The sequence below is a fragment of the Heliconius melpomene genome, chromosome 6 (assembly GCF_056956725.1).
Source record: "Heliconius melpomene rosina isolate 202511_hmr_F chromosome 6, ASM5695672v1, whole genome shotgun sequence".
Classification (NCBI taxonomy): Eukaryota; Metazoa; Arthropoda; class Insecta; order Lepidoptera; family Nymphalidae; genus Heliconius; species Heliconius melpomene.
This window is the reverse complement of record NC_140394.1, coordinates 11,659,950-11,676,103: the sequence shown is the minus strand read 5'-3', so window position 1 is coordinate 11,676,103 and position 16,154 is coordinate 11,659,950. Positions and strand designations below refer to the sequence as shown.

The 16,154-nt window shown below is 38.6% G+C and overlaps 1 pseudogene; it reads left to right on the top strand.

The window, feature by feature from the left end:
• Positions 1–11,062: 11,062 nt before the first annotated feature.
• On the top strand, positions 11,063–14,086 carry LOC146538514 (uncharacterized; annotated as a pseudogene).
• The last annotated feature ends 2,068 nt before the right edge of the window (positions 14,087–16,154 follow it).

The window sequence follows — 16,154 nt, the reverse complement described above, 5'->3', positions numbered from 1 at the left end:
TTAGGATACCATATATCTCAGCATGGTACGAAGCCTCTGGAAAGTAAGGTCGAATCTATTAAAGAGTTCCCCCTTCCCAAAACAGCAAAGCAACTGAGGAGATTTTTAGGGATGATTAATTATTATAGGAGATTTATTCCCCATGCCGCCCAAATTCAATCTCCTTTGAACTCGTTGCTTACTGGATCAATTAAAGCCTCGCAACCAATAGTCATAGATGGAAGTGCATTAAAAGCATTCGAGGAATGCAAACTGAGTTTGTGTAAGGCTGCAATGTTAGCCCATCCAAATCCAACGGCCAAATTAGGACTCTTCACAGACGTTTCCGACGAAGCAATAGGTGTAGTCGTTCAACAGCTGAATGATGGACATTGGCAACCCCTTGCTTTCTTTTCCCGCAAGTTAAGTGCAGCGCAGAGAAAATATTCAGCATACGATCGCGAACTCTTCGCCATTTATGAGAATATTAAATATTTTCGCCACTGGTTTGAGACAACTTCTTTTACTATCTATACTGACCACAAACCACTCGCATTTCGAGAAAGAAAAAGAAACTGAGGTCCCCGTCAGTATAGATATTTAGATTATATTTCTCAATTTTCTACAGATATACACCACGTATCCGGTAAGGAAAACATCGTGGCAGATACCCTTTCTCGTGTAGATGAAGTTTTTGAACCAGTGGACTTGGAGGAAATGGCAAAATCACAGGAAGTAGATGCAGAACTCGCTCAGTACCTCACTAAAGAGTCTGCATTACGCCTAAAAAAGATGTCTGTGCCTGGGAGTCGTATTTATTTGTACTGCGATGTAAGTACACCGACCCCCAGACCCTTTGTACCCAAAGGTTAACGCAAGAAAGTTTTTGACAGTCTTCACGGATTGAGTCATCCTGGAGCTAACGCAAGCGCTAAATTGATAGCACAACGTTATGTTTGGCCACAGGTAAGGATAGACTGCCGCACATGGTCTAAGGCATGTTTAAGTTGTCAACGCGCAAAGGTAAACCGACATGTCCGATCTCCTTTAGGTACCCTCGATTTACCTTCAGAGCAATTTAAACATGTCCATTTGGACCTTGTCGGACCACTTCCACCTTCCCGCGAATACCGGTACTGTTTGACAGCAGTCGATCGCTTCACGCGATGGGCGGAAGCTGTCCCTCTTACCGACATAACTGCGGAATCTGTGGTCAAAGCATTTTTGCTGGGATGGGTCGCTCGCTTCGGCTGTCCTACAGACGTCGTAACCGACCGTGGCAAACAATTTGAAAGCGCCACTTTTCAGCAACTGTCAAAGACTCTGGGTTTTAAACATCGTAGAACAACTGCATACCACCCCCAGTGCAACGGCCTGGTCGAACGCTTCCATCGACAACTTAAATCGGCCATCATGTGTCACACTGGGAGCGGATGGTATGAAGCACTGCCATTAGTGCTGCTCGGCATCCGAAGTTCTTTTAAAGAAGATCTTCAAACTTCGTCAGCCGAACTAGTATATGGGGAACCATTGCGGCTGCCCGGCGAATTTTTTGGCCACAAAGATAACAAATGCTCAACTGACCTTACTGATTTTTCAGTACGCATCAGAACATTTGCGAACAACTTGCAGCCTACACCCACATCAAACCACGCCGTAAAGAAAGTCTTCATTTACAAAGACCTTGGCACCTGCTCGCACGTTTTCTTGCGTGAAGACTCTCTAAGACTCGCACTACAGCCTGCTTACACGGGCCCGCATGAGGTTATAGAGAGAGGGCCAAAAGTTTATAAAATCCGTGTCAAAAGTAAAGTCGTTACAGTATCGGTAGACAGGCTTAAACCAGCCTACATATTGAGCGACAGCACGTACACTGACACCACTGCAGCATCTAAAATTACTACGGGTCCTGTACAGAAAACCACACGTTCTGGTCGTCAAGTGCGATTTACAGATTTCTATCGCCCGTAGACACGGCCTCTCGGAGGGGAGTGATGTAGGCAACCCACATTATATATACATAAATTAAATTCAATATAATTATACTTATATATAAATATAATATACACTTACGTAAAGTATCAAAATATATAAATAATAATACGCGGATGCGCGAGCGCAGCGTCGCCCGGCAAGTCGCCGTGCCCGCCGCCCTCGCGCCCCTCGCCTCAGCTGGCGCCTAGCGACACATTCGCTCCGGATCAGACCACCAGTCACAACCTAACCGTCTGACGCGAAGCCTGTGTCGCTTAACCCTTTGCGCCACGCTATTACCACGTGTTAACCTATATCCTATATTTCTGTCTACGCTTATTCTTCCGCTATCTTAACCTATGTGCACAGTGCTCTTGACTTTCTCCTTCTATATAATTGTAATTCTGCGAATTTATTGTGAAGTGAAATATACGCTTATATACTATAGAGACTTATTCATTATCACACACGCATCCTTACAAATATGCCATTTATGGATTTGCCCACTATTTGTTTCAATAGTATAAGAAACTGGCCCTGTTCGCTTTGCGACGACCCCCTCAGTCCATTTACGACAAGATTTACCATAATTACGGAACATGACCAACCACCAAAGCGTGAAGCGTTCATAAAAATAGGACTAAATTGTATTATAAGAATAATTCTACTTGATAATTTTATGTTGTAGTTAATAAGTATAGTATAATATAATAAGTATATAGTAAGTATAAAAAAATATATATATGAATGTAATTTTTTTTTGTTAAAAGGGTGGAAGGTGTAGTGGTATATCTTAACCTGTTAACTGAGTATGACGAAATATTTCGTCATACATAAGAGCCCACTGCAATGGGCATGACGAAATTTTTCGTCATGGAAATTAATCGTAATATATTGAACGCATTACGTTCTACGTTGTTCTTATCTATTAAATCTTAAAGTGGTTATATGCCATCATATTGTCGATGCGTCATGAATTTTCATGTTCTTGTAATCTCTCACTTGACCGCTATTAACGGGAAAACGGGCGCTGCATGATCTATACTTCGAGCTGCCACAATTTGGTGCATTTTAATCTTATTCCTTAAATTCTTCTTGAAATCCTTTGAATTAATTTCCATTCTTCTGAATCCTGTTTATACATGGGGACAGTGCTTCTGTCCCATCACAAAGTGGAACGACACGGCGACGCAATAATCAGCTGCGTTGACGCACCCGCTTGACCTCTAATCACGCCCGTTTACAAACGGTTTTCTTTTTGCATTGCCTGCCGACGGAAATCGTTACAAACCGGCCTACGCTACTTATAACAATAACAAACAATGTCATTGCAACGCACTCCACCTAATACAAATATGTCAAAGAGTAGCCCCCAATTGCATGAACCAGCCTTGAATGATTTAGATGATAGTGAAACATATATTAACATTAAAAAAAGATATAAACGCTCGTTCGAAGACCTAACAGACAATACAACTTCATTTGCCTCGGAAATACGATTAATGATTACGGATTTGTCAAGCAAACAGGACAGAAAATTAGAAGCTATCAACCACACGTTGAGTTCTATCAAAGACCAGAATTTTGAAATTAAAAAATCGGTTGATTTTATGTCCGAAAGATATGATGAACTGATTAACCAAGTCGCTGTATTGGAGTCAGAGAACAAAAGTTTCAAATCTCGAATAAAAGAACTCGAAGATAAATTAGAATATCAAGAACGGAACTCGCGATCTACGTCGGTTGAAATTAGAAACATTCCAAAAACAGAGAAAGAAAGCAAAGAAAATTTAATAGAAATTATAAGTCATGTAGGTTCCATAATAAAGCACATCGCAGATCGTGAGATACTAAAAACCGTATACTTTGCCATTTGCCAATCTCTCATTAGTTACTGCATCACATCTTGGGGAGGGTCGTACAAGTCCCATATGCTAAAAGTTGAAAGGGCTCAACGAGCCATTTTAACAGTAAGTGCATTTCTTCCTATCCTGTATCCCACTAACGATCTTTATAAATTGTGGAATGTACTCACAGTGAGGCAACTTTTTATCCTTCAAACTATATTAAAAAAACACGCCGAGCTATCTTATATCCCAAAAGAAAATGCAACTAAACGGAAGAAAGGTAAAGTGTGCCCTACTACTACTCACAGAACAAATTTTTCACACAAATTCTATTGCTTTCTGGGTAGCTTCCTTTATAATAAGTTAAATGCGAAACTATTTTTCTACAGCTGCAATAAATTTAAAACAAAAAAACTACTTACTGAATGGTTATTAGGCATATCATATGACTGCACTGAAAAAATTATCACTACCTAATCAAAACAAATCACATCCACATACAGACACACAAACATACACATATACAAACACACCATATACAAACACACACATATACAAACATACACATATACAAACACGCACTTTTACACTTACACGTGCACGCACAACATCCAACTTACTCATTATTCTGCAATATCTATAATCCTAAATTATTTACATTGTTACTTAATGTACCTATTGTTGTAGTTTATATATTGTATTCGTTTCTCTATCCCTTGCTTATCACCTCTGTAATTATAATATCGGTGCATACCAGCATTTTTATCCATTTCTGCGAGTGAGATCCTGGCGACTAATAATACAGGCTCTGAGCTTAGTACAAGCGTCAGTCTCACATGATAGTAAATAATATTTTTATGTACCTAAATATACACAACTTTTTTTGTATACTTTACTTTGTGTGGAGAAATAAATTATTTTATTATTATTATATTATTATTATTATACATGGTCCATGTCGAGCCGGATGTTGGGGACAACGTCTGGGATTAACGAAAATCAATTAATTCAAAGGATTTCAAGAAGAATTTAAGGAATATTTGTTAACGTGTAACGCAGAGGTTAAGTAAGCACACGAGATTATCATATCACGATTTGAAGTATTCATGATTCAAATCGATCTGGATGTTGAGAACACCATCTGAAATAGAAGAAATAAGGAAAATCTATTAAATTAAAGGATTTCAAGAATATTTAAGGAAATATTTGTCAACGTGTGCAGAGGTCAAGTAAGGTCACGGGGAATCATATCACGATTTGAAGAAGTATTCTTTAGATATTTATTATTAAGTGTTTCTCTTAATATAACCCATCACTCGCAAGGTATTTAATTAAATTTAATGCTGTATCAGGTTAGAAAAAATTAAATAGTTAATTTTACACGTGTCATAAACACGAATTTGTTCATGTAACTAGGTAATTGGTGAAGTTTAGTCATTTTTGAGTAAGATTTGAGAAATATATTATAAATACTGTAATTTTTATAAATTTAATATACTCAAATCTATTTATATTCACTCAAGTAAGACATTAATTTATTAATACAGTTTACTGGTCACATTAGTTCATTGAACTTTCATTCTTTTGGTTTAACAGCATTCATTAACAAACATTGTTACTTTTAATTTAATTAACAAAGTCAGATCATTAAAATACTAGTCAAAGGTTTCTAATTTGTACTTACATGTTTTACTGTGTCCTTTTTCTATTTGTTCAGGTAGGAATTGTATTAATTTAAGGTTATACTGTAAACAATTCCAGGTGATAACACTTATCTCCCATAATGCCTGAAGAAAAGGAATTCATTAAGAGACGCGGAAGCTATAAGGGTCGACGGACACTGTTCGTCAGTTATATTAATTCATTGGATCCTGCTTCATTGACGGCTTCCGATATTAGTGAGTTACAATTAAGACTAGGTAAGATCGAAACTGTTATAATCAGTTTGATGAGGTTCAAACAAACTTAGAATGTTTAGATGTGCTAGATATACAATTACAAGAACGCATGTCATTTGAATCTCAGTATTTCACCTGCGTTGTTAAAGCACAACAATTAATAGAAAGATTTCAACGAGATGATGATAGGTATAAATTAAGCAACGAAGTGTCTCATATAAATAATCATAAGCTGGTCAAGTTACCTACTATTCAATTGCCAAAATTTAGTGGTTCTTATAGCAATTGGCTCGAGTTTCGAGATAAATTTACCAGTCTCATTCATTTAAATGGCGAAATTGACAATATAAACAAGTTTCATTACTTGCGTGCTTCGTTAGAAGGGACTGCTGCAGTTGTCATCCAGTCAATTGAATTTTCAGCGAAGAATTACATCACTGCATGGACTCTTTTGTGTGAGCGGTTTGATAATAAGCGATTATTAGTTCAGCACCACATTTCATATTGAGGTAATAAATAAACAGTCCTCCTTTATTTTTAAAAGTGTAATAGATCAGATAAATAAAAATATTCGTGCGTTAAGCTCCCTTGGGGAGCCCACGGAACACTGGGATACACTGTTGATATATATTATTACTTGTAGGGAACATTACTTATTCAAAATTAATATTATTACATTTACTAGAATCATCCGCACGCAGCGCATTGGAACAATTCAAACCTGTTCCGAGTTTTTTTGCTATGCGTGTCGTAGGCTGCTAGCCAGCATCGCCACGTTTAAAGAGTCGGCTAGAATCGCTTGCGACATTCACTTGTGTATCCATTGCTCTCTTAGCTTGCATTCAATTCTCAACCTTAACTTCTTGCTATTACGTGCTAGTTTAGCTTGTATTTTCTATTGGTACAATTTCTCCACAAAATTTGGATTTTTAATTTTACTCATTTAGTGTAAAATAAATAAGATCATATTAAATAGTGGTATCACATCTCAACCGCTATATTGGTGACCCCTAAATTGGTGAGCACTACAATAAATACCTACGTTTACTGCTGGCAAGAAGATTTAAAACGGCAGGAGGCCATTTTAACGACCTTGGCAAGTGACCTCTGATACAAGATGGAGGACGCGACTACATCCAACGTGTGCAGAATTGGCGTGCGTATTCCACCATTCTGGCCGGAAGAACCAGCCCTTTGGTTTTCACAAATTGAAGGTCAGTTTGCTTTATCTAATATAACAAGTGATACTACAAAATTTTATTACGTTGCCGCTCAGTTAGATAATCAATTTGCTGTCGAGGTGAAGGATATTATCATTTCTCCTCCCGAGACGGATAATACATCACTCTTAAAACGCAACTGATTAAAAGATTGTCTGCGTCTCAAGAAAAGAAAGTGATGCAGTTGCTGAGGCACGAGCAGCTAGGTGATCGCAAGCCATCACAGTTTCTGCGATACATGCAAGATCTTGCGGGTTCATCTGTCCCCAAGGATTTTTTAAAAACATTATGGTCGAGTAGATTACCACATAACATTCAAACGGTTATAGCTTCACAGCCTGATCTGCCTGTCGAAAAAATAGCTGACCTGGCAGACAAGGTGCATGAGATAGCACCCTCATCACCACAGGTCTTGCGACCTGTGGTGATGAGGGTGCGACCACATCTACGATGGCCACACCCCCTGCATCCTCCATGTTGGAAGAAATGGCCAAGCAGATCCAACTCCTGACCAAGCAGGTATCGGAACTCTCGACCCAGGTATGTCACAACTCGGTCTCATCAAAATTTAAAGAGCGTTCCCGGAGCCATTCCAGACATCGCAGGAAGTCGACTACCCAGCAAAAATGTTGGTACCATTTTAAATTTGGTTCAAATGCTAAAAAATGTGTGCAGCCATGTAGTTACGGAGAGTCGGAAAACTCTCTGGGCAGCCGGAAGTAGCGGCCAACGTCTGCCCTTTACCTATAGGCCGTCTTTTCATTACCGACCGTATTTCAAAAATGCTTTTCCTCATTGATACTGGCTCGGATCTCTGCGTTTTTCCACGGTTGGCTACCAAGGCGCCCTGTACCAAGACAAAGTATGAACTTATGGCGGCGAACGGTACAGTCATTCATACTTACGGTCCTACATTGTTGCACTTAGACCTAGGACTGAAACGTACTTTCACCTGGAAATTTACCATCGCTGATGTTTCAAAGCCCATTATCGGCGTAGATTTTTTGATATTTTACAATCTTCTTGTAGATTGCAGATGTCAGCGACTCGTCGATGGAAATACCACTCTGTCAGTGCAAGCAATAAAAGAAAATATCTCCGATGACCTTGCGTCAGTCAAAGCCATTTCGGGAGAATCAAAATACCATCAGCTGCTTCATGAGTTTCCAGAGGTAACGAGACCATCAGGTACGTCTTCCTTACCTAAGCATAATACCGTGCATTACATCAAAACCATTCCCGGACCACTGGTTACCAGTAGACCTCGTCGTTTAGACCCAGTTAGACTGAAAGCAGCCAAAAAAGAATTTGACGATATGCTGTCACAGGGAACTGCCCGCTCCTCTAACAGTTCGTGGTCGTCCGCTCTGCACTTAGTTAAGAAGAAGGACGACGGATGGAGACCATGTGGTGATTATAGGGCACTCAATGCTCGCACAGTACCTGACAGGTATCCGATACGCCATATCCAGGATTTTTCCTACCAACTCTCTGGTTGTACAGTATTTTCAACTATCGATCTAGTCAAGGCGTACAATCAAATACCAGTACACGTCAATGATATCCACAAAACAGCCATTACAACTCCTTTTGGACTTTTCGAGTTCCCGTACATGACCTTCGGACTGCGCAATGCAGCACAAACCTTTCAGAGGTTCATGGACGAAGTGCTACGTGATTTTGATGACTTTTGTTTTGGTTACTTAGACGACATTTTGGTATTTTCCAGGTCTGAAGAACAACATCAGCGCCACATCAGACTAAGTACTTCACCAGGCTCAAAGAGTATGGTGTTTTGATAAACACATCCAAGTGTGTCTTCGGGCAGCGACAGGTAAAATTTCTTGGTTACCTAGTGTCAGATTCTGGGACTCAACCTTTAGAGACGAACGTAAAGAGCATACAGGAGTGCAATGTGCCGAAAACTGCTAAGATATTACGACGTTTCCTCGGTATGTTCAATTTTTATCGGCGTTTTATTCCCGATGCCGCAAATATCCAAGCACCATTAGATGCTGCGCTTCTAGGACCTAAGATGAAAGGAGCTAAGCCGATCACTATGACACCGGAGATGATGGAAGCCTTTCAAAAATGTAAGACTTGTTTATCTCAAGCCACATTACTGGCTCACCCAGATTCTTCTGCAGAGCTAGCTATTGCCACTGATGCTTCTGATGTCGGAATTGGAGCAGTTCTTCAACAACGTGTTAATAACGTATGGCAACCTCTTGGTTTCTTTTCTAAAAAATTAACATCTGCGCAGAAGAAGTATAGTCCTTACGACAGAGAACTGTTAGCCATTTATGAAGCCATTAAATATTTTCGACACATGGTTGAGGCTCGAAACTTCGTGATTCATACGGATCATAAACCTCTCACATATGCATTCAACATTAACAGGGAGAAATGCTCACCGCGCCAATATCGGTACTTTGATTATATTTCTCAGTTCACAACTATTATTCAATACTTACCAGGACGTTTGAACGTAGTGGCTGATACTCTGTCACGACTGGAAGAGGTGAGTCGATCTATTGATTACCAGGCTCTAGCACTTGCTCAAGATACTGATCCTGAACTGCTAGGTCTGCTTCAAAAAGGCTCATCGTTAAAACTGGTTAAGGTAGATTTGCCACACTGTAACCAGAAGTTATACTGTGACGTATCAATGTCTTCTCCGCGCCCGTTCATTACTGAGAAGTTTCGCCGACAAGTTTTTGAAACTTTACACAGCTTGAGCCATCCTGGTAGGACAGCTACAGTGCGGCTGGTTACACAGAGATTCGTATGGCCAGGGATTCGCAAAGACTGTAGAGAGTGGACACGAGAGTGTGTACTTTGTCAAAAGAGCAAAGTTCACCGTCATACCCTTGCTCCCTTATCCTCAATTCCAACTCCTACATCGAGGTTTGCACACATCCACCTCGACATCGTCGGACCTTTAACTATTTCGTCTGATTTCAGATATTGCCTTACTGTCATCGACCGTTTCACACGATGGCCTGAGGCATTCCCACTTAAGGACATCACAGCTGATTCCTGTGCTGCCGCTCTTGTCTCTGGTTGGATAGCAAGATTTGGTTGCCCTCTTCGAATTACAACCGATAGGGGTCGGCAATTCGAGTCGCATCTCTTCAAGGCACTATCAGCCATGGTTGGTGCACATCACTTTACGACTCCTTCGTATCATCCAGCTTCCAACGGCTTGATCGAGAGACTCCATCGGCAGCTGAAGGCAGCTATCATGTGCCATCCCTCTTCGACCTGGACGGAAGCACTTCCCTTAGTGCTGCTGGGCATCCGTAGCGGTTGGAAGGATGACATTCAAGCTTCAGCGGCTGAGCTGGTCTACGGGGAGCCCCTTCGACTTCCAGGGCAATTTCTTGCACCCTCGGAAGATTATAGGACAGCAGATAGCACAAATCTGGTCGCTCGTCTTCGTGCTGGTATGGCACGACTCTCACCGAAGCCCACGTCATGGCATAGGACAGGTCCTTTTTATATGCCAGCTGACCTTGCAGACTCAACACATGTTTTTTTACGGCAGGATCACGTCCGCAAACCACTGGAACCACCTTATGCAAGCCCATACAAGGTTCTCAAGAGGACTCCTTAATATTTCAAAATAGACATATGTGGTAAGCCTAATAACGTTAGTGTGGACAGGATCAAGCCCGCATATGTTACGCGAGAGGCCGTTCCTGCATCAAAGAGGATAATAACAGCACCAAAGGCTATCTCTCAATCTGACGTGGAGCAGACACTTGAGAAGCGGACAAGAAGCGGAAGAAGAGTCAAGTTTCCAGACTACTATCGCCCTTAACCAGGTCTCTGGGGGGGAGTACTGTAGGGAACATTACTTATTCAAAATTAATATTATTACATTTACTAGAATCATCCGCACGCAGCGCATTGGAACAATTCAAACCTGTTCCGAGTTTTTTTGCTATGCGTGTCGTAGGCTGCTAGCCAGCATCGCCACGTTTAAAGAGTCGGCTAGAATCGCTTGCGACATTCACTTGTGTATCCATTGCTCTCTTAGCTTGCATTCAATTCTTAACCTTAACTTCTTGCTATTACGTGCTAGTTTAGCTTGTATTTTCTATTGGTATTTATTTAAATTTCTTTATTTCCTTCTGTGATTATTTTCTCTTCACGTATCTGTGATTAAATAAATTTGGACAATTTCTCCACAAAATTTTGATTTTTAATTTTACTCATTTAGTGTAAAATAAATAAGATCATATTAAATAGTGGTATCACATCTCAACCGCTATATACTCAAAAGTTAGATGCGAAAGCATTCCGTGACTAGGAGGAGTTCAAAGGTCGCTTAGATAAGGATCAACCAATTAAATTAAAATCACTTCTTGATTTCATTCGTAATCGCGCTGACTTATTAGAGACACTTGAATCTCACCATATTAAATCGTCAGTTAATAATAATGATAATAACAGTAACTTATTGAAACCTTCAAGGTATAAAGCTATGATTTCATACCAAAATGTTGAGACTATACCTTCGCCATCTTCTTCATCTTCTCCATCTAAAACACTGTGCCCTAAGTGTAACGGTGAACATAACTTGTCTAATTGTTCTGATTTTCTTTCATTGAGCATTGACGCAAGATTACAAGTTTTATCTACTTTTAAAATATGTTATAATTGTTTTAATAAAGGACATTACGCGAATCAATGTAAAAAATCAGGGTGTAAATTCTGTAAACGTAAACACCACACTCTTATTCATTTGTCTGGTTATAAAACTAATCAGAAAGGTAACCGACAGGTTAGCGTCGATGGCGCACGCACATCTAACGAACCTTCTAGGTCAGGCTCCGAAAACGGTATTGTTTTATCAACGAGCGTTACGTCACCGCTCCCGTGCGCTCAGCATGAAGTATTGCTGTCTACTGCACTTATTAAAATATGTGATAATAATGATCGTGAGATTATTGCTCGCGTTATTCTCGACAGTGGTAGTAGGGGAACACGGGGGAATCGGAGCCACGGGGTAATGAGAACTACTTTAGTTTACGTGAATCCGAACGAGTTAGATCCTGTTTTGTTTTTACGTAAAATAGAATGACGCGGGAGGCGTACGTGTGACTCGTCACATCGTTGCCAGTTGACTTTTGGTGTGTAAGCGAACCGCACGTCGGTTTTACTGCCAGTTGATCTAATATTTTACGATCTTCAAAGTCAAATTGTAAGTATTAAAATTATTGTATTGTAAGTTTTGTCTGTTTTCACTTGTAGATTAATAATTATAAAACTTAGTGTTCGCAAACCTGAGTCGACAAGTATTAATAGAATTAAGGGATTTAACAAAGAAGAAGTAGAACTATTTTACAAAAATCTTGAAGATCTAATGCTAAAAAATAAATATGAAGCACATCAAATATTTAATATGGATGAGACAGGAGTCTCAACAGTTCAAGAACCAAAAAAAGTTTTGGCAAAAACAGGTCAGAAACGAGTTGGTACTGTAACTTCCTGGGAGAGAGGAAAAACCGTCACTGCTGTCTGTGCAATGAGTGCTGCTGGCGTCTATGTGCCACCCATGTTCATATATCCTAGACAACGTCATTCTCCTCTTCTAGAAAAAGATGGTCCTCCAGGCGCAATTTATGACTGTTCAAAAAATGGATGGACTAATTAAAGTCTATTTTTTAAATGGTTACAACATTTCAAGACATTCGTAAAACCATGTGGGGATAACAAAATATTACTTATTCTAGACAACCATAACAGCCACTCCACTTTAGAAACATATGAGTTTTGCAAAGCCAACAACATTACAATGTTGTCTATACCGCCACACACCTCCCATCGTTTGCAGCCCTTAGATGTGACATTTTTCGGTCCCCTAAAAAAAGCATACAATCGTGAATGTGATTTATATCTTAAATTTAAAAATTTTATTAAAATCACTCCGTATGACATTGCCAGTTTGTTTCAAAAAGCATACAGTAAAATAGCTTCAATGGATAAGGCCATAAGTGGTTTCCGCGCAACTGGCATCAGCCCAATTAATACTAACATATTCAGCAACGAGGACTATTATGTCGTTAATACTGCTTCCACTAATGTAGTGGATGACACTGTAGATCCTCATGAAACCAATCAACGTAATCAAAGTACTGTGATGCCGTCTGTCCACGAAATTCAATCGCCTGAAAAGGATAATATTGAAAATATCCAAGATAATATTGTATGCGTCCAAGAAGATATTCCATTTGTCTCCTCTGAATTAAATGAAAATCTGAATTCCGTTCTCGCAGTTATATCTCCTAAACCATCAACTTCTCGAGAGACCCGAAAACGAACACATAAACAACATTCGCAAATAATCACAGCGACTCCAAATAAAACTGTACTGGAAGAAAAGAAAAAGAAACGTCTAATGAAAGAAAATAAAGCGCCGAAAGGAAAGGGTAAAAATATTAAAGAAGTTAAGAAAAAATATACTAACAAAGCAAATGAAAAAGGTAAAAAATTCTTATTTAAAGATGATACTAGCTCATCAGATGAATCTGTAAATTACCAGAATATCTGCGATGACAATAGTAGTAACTACGTTGATGAAGATTCCAACATGTGTATGATTTGTTGTGAATCTGGAAAATCTAACGAAATGTGGTACAGATGCAGGTCCTGTGGTGAATGGGCTCACGCGCAATGTTCAGGAAGCGATTCCGCCAAAGATTATGTTTGTGATTTTTGTACTAGACAATAAGTAATTGTTTTTAATTTTATAAGACTGATTTTGAACGTTTCTAAAGATAATATAATTACTTTTCACATAAGAATAAGTTTAAGTTATAAGCATATACTTAAAATATTATAAAAATATATTTTTTATTACATATTCTCACTCTGGTTACCATTGCCCCAGTGGATCTCATTACCCCTTTCTCTGGTTCTAATTACCCCGTACTCTTGGGCAATGGGAGCCAATGTTATTTTGATCAAAAATGAGTATAAATGTCTTCGTTTGGTTTATTTTTTAATTTATGTGTTGATAAGATAAACCTGATTAGTTACGCTGTAAAAAAAACCAAAAATTATATTAAAAAGTGATGTTTGTCCAAAATTATAGGAGTTTTTTCTTAAGTGGTGCCAATTCCCCCGTGTTCCTCTACTTCATGTATTATGACGGAACGTTTATATAGTAAGTTGAACACAGTTACACATATAACTGAAATTGATAAATCCTTAATGGGCGTTAACAGCGTACTGTCACATGTAAATAAAATGTGTACAGTTTCAATAAAAGCATTAAATAATAAATATGCTAGTAGCTTGCAATGTTTTATTTTACCATCTATTACAAGTAACGTGCCATCTCAGTAATTAGATTTATCGCAGTTTAAATTCCCATCCAATATTTGCTTAGCGGACCCGAACTTTCATTCACCTGCCGGGATTGATATGATATTAAGTGCTGATGTATTCTGGGACCTATTAGGTTCTCAGCGCATAAAGTTAGGTCAAGGTCAATGTACCCTTACGTTATGTGAAACTAAGCTTGGATGGTTAGTATGTGGTTCAGTCTCATCTAATCAGTTGTCAAATGTAAAATGCAATTTGCCACTTCAACTGAACACCTTAAATAATAATGTAAAAGTTTAAGTCGTCGAAATTTTGGAAAATACAGCCAAGGTTTTTACAGGAGGATTCATTATGTTGGCCAGTCACGGTGAACTCTGATTCTACCTGAATTACGACGATAAATTTAATTATTCACTACTTCCACGAGTGAAATGTCTTCCAATAATAATCAATTCATAAATTTTAATCGTTTTTCAAATATGTCTAGATTAATACGTGCTACTGCGTACGCCTTGAGATTTATTAAATTATGTAAAAAGAATAAAATGAGTAATAATTATTTAAGTAAAACGGATTTGGAAGACGCTTTAAATTTAATATTCAGAGTCTCACAACAAGAATAATTTCCCGAGTATTCATTGCTATTGAACCACCAGCCTTTGCTAAAAAGGAGCCCATTAATCAAATTTAATATTTTTCTTGATAAAAATAATATTATGCGTATATATATGATAAAAAGTTTCCTACATTAATACAGTCCACACATCAATTCACTAAGTTACTTGTCAATTACGAACATCAGCGACTTAAACACGCAGGGCCTCAACTGTTACTTGCCTCAATTACAGAACAATATTGGCCAATCGGTGGCAGTAATTTCGTCAAAGCTTGCTATCGGAAATGCGTAAGGTGCAGTCGTATGAAGGGTCAAATTATTTCACCTATCATGGGTAATTTACCCAAAAATCGCGTATTATCCAATAGTTTTCCTTTTCAGTCTATAGGCGTTGATTATGCCGGTCCAATTTATGCTGCTAGCCGTCAAGGTCGTGGATGTAGACTGGTAAAAGTATACGTTGTACTTTTTGTTTGTTTTTCAACTAAAGCCGTTCATATTGAGCTAGTAGGCGATTTGACCAGCAATAATTATTTATTAGCGTTAAGGAGGTTCATTGCACGAAGGGGCAAACCCTTAAATATCTACTCAGATAATGGGACTTCATTTGTTGGTGCTTACAACGAATTATCAAAATTTTTAAAGCATAATTGTAATTCGCTGTCATCGGCTGCCGCCAATGATGAGTAATAACTTTCTGATTTGAAAATTCTTATTATGAATTTCAGTGTTTTACATATTTTTATTACTCGTAATAATAACTTTATGACTTAAGTAATTTTTTTTTGCTAAAAATATAGCTAAAACTTATTTTGAGAAAGAAAAAATTGTTGAGAAGATCGAAAGTGACGATGAAATAATGCCTGGGAGGGCAAATAAACGACGTCGAATTACAAGCAGCAGTAGCAGCTCAGAAAAAAGTGATAACGACTATTTTTCAAATGGACCTGATGATATGGAATCAAATGATGATGATATTGTAGACGCAAGTGTTCAGTTGGCATCAGGTGGATGGAAAATTGAGGGAGTAAAACAACCGCCTTTTCCGTTTTTGTCTCAATGTGGACTTACATTTGAAGGACCCGAACAAAAAGATTGCCTTTTTTACTTTGGTTGACACCGATAATCGAGAGATAAGGGTATTCATTTCCTTACTAATTTTGCAAGGAATAATAGAAAAACCTTCGTATGAGCTTTATTTTACGCGAGAAAGTCTGGAGACTCCTTTTTTTTATAAAACTATGTCAGAAAAAAGATTTCAACTGTAGTTACATAAGCATAAGGA